Source organism: Tupaia chinensis, unplaced genomic scaffold (genome assembly GCF_000334495.1).
Source record: "Tupaia chinensis unplaced genomic scaffold, TupChi_1.0 Scaffold000241_1, whole genome shotgun sequence".
Lineage (NCBI taxonomy): Eukaryota > Metazoa > Chordata > Mammalia > Scandentia > Tupaiidae > Tupaia > Tupaia belangeri.
The window spans coordinates 675,272-677,071 of record NW_006159719.1 but is presented as its reverse complement, the minus strand read 5'-3'; the positions used below and the strand labels follow the sequence as shown (position 1 = coordinate 677,071).

Here is a 1,800-nt window from a genome sequence, read left to right as displayed (position 1 = left end):
AGCCTACTGGAGTTTGGGTGTGTCTTCTGGGTCATCAGAGGTAGTGGTGTCTGGCACTAAAGAAGCTACTGCAAGTCTGGTGTGGATGCACCCAGGTACACTCTCAGGTCCGAGAGGGTGGATTGGACGAGCTGGGCCGGGATGGTCTCTCACTGCAGCTGCTGGTAGGCTGCATAACGGTGGCAGCCCCCAAAGGAGCAGAAGTAGTCCCCACCCTGGGCCCCTTTGATCCAGAGGACATTGATGGGGCCACACTGTCTGGGTCCTCCTGGATCGTGTCCACGAGGCTCTGCACTTTGGCGGGGTCAAGCACTGACGGCAGCGGCCGGGTGAGCACGCGCAGCAGCACATTGTGCACCGCAGCGATGAAGCCCGAAAGGATGCTGCTGCCTTGTGTTTCGCGTCTCCACCGGGACTCTCAGGAGACTCCAGGCCACACTGGCCCTGCCCAGTGCTCCTCCAACCTGCAGCCCCTTCGCACCACCACTGCTTGTTTTTCCTGTTATTTCCTATTATAAAAGCATGTTAGAGTTTTCTATTTCACCAAACCATCCTCACTGTTACTCCAAGTTTAAAGTTAGCTTTCTGTTACCTTCCTGGTTGAAAGCCACAGACCGACACCAAATAGGAGCGATAGAAAAGTAAGAAACGATATCTCATGCAATAGTTAAAGCTACTATTTTAGCATAAGAGTACTCAATAAAAACACATGCACTTGGGGTGGTATATTTTTCATTATTATTATGAAACCATTTTCTCCTTCCTCCAGGCCAGCTCGTTCTCCCTCACCAAACATTTTGTGACGGTGACCCTGTTATTAAGAAGTCTACCTCTCTGCCCACATAGCAGATGGGCTTCCTCCACTGGAAAGCTGTAGTCATTCTGTGCTCCCAGAAGATATTGTCCAGAGCTGTCCTGTTCTCTGTGACTCACTCATGGACATTCCAAACCACAGCATCCTCTCTGAACACTGTGAATTCGCTTCTGAAGATAACAAGCTTGCACATATGTGGGAGTGTCATAGCCATCGGCACACAGAGCTTCCTGGTGGCTGGTTCTTAGCAGTAGAAGAAAGGCCAGCGAACTGACCTAAGCATCCGCTTGACTTTCTGATTGTTGTTTTTCTGGCCTGGGAGGAACCTGTCAGACAGTTCTAAGGCTAGTGGTTCTACATGTCAATTGAGAATAGTTGGAAGAAATGAACTTCTCAGACATTGAGCTCAAATGGAGACGGCTTCTGATGCACTTTCGGCCGTTGCGGGCTGTGGCAGGCCGCAGTGCCCTGCTCTAGCGGCATTTTCATCAAGAGCCATAGCCGAAGGAAAGAAATGCCCCAAGGTTGTAGCAGAACTCCTCCCAGGAAAGTGCTACCATAAATATGTTATGAAGAAACACACACATAGGTACCCCCAACCCCACACACATACATATATTCCCTTGAGACTTTTCTCTTTAGTTGTTAACACTGGAAAGACTAAGGGTATATTAATTATTTTCATTGTTCAAAATTGTTTTGATGCATTGAGACAGAATGACTAGGATGGAGATACCAGAAACCAGATGCCATTCAGCCACATATAAACACAATTAAATACTGATTAATAGTAAAATATATCAAGATGACAGTGTTAGGAGTAGCTCTAATGACCTAGTGATTCTTTTTTTAATTGTCGGATAAAATTGTCAACTGATATCTAGTTTCCTTATTTCTAATAAGTCTGAAAAAACAGCTGATAAAATGTTTTGAGAAAAAGTCATGTTAGATACTAAAAAGGGAGGAAACTTATAGGTGGAAAATAA

General features: G+C 46.1%; 1 pseudogene; it reads right to left on the bottom strand.

Moving 5' to 3' along the window:
• Positions 1-65: 65 nt before the first annotated feature.
• On the bottom strand, positions 66-1,313 carry LOC102469980 (sulfiredoxin-1 pseudogene; annotated as a pseudogene).
• Positions 1,314-1,800: the final 487 nt, after the last annotated feature.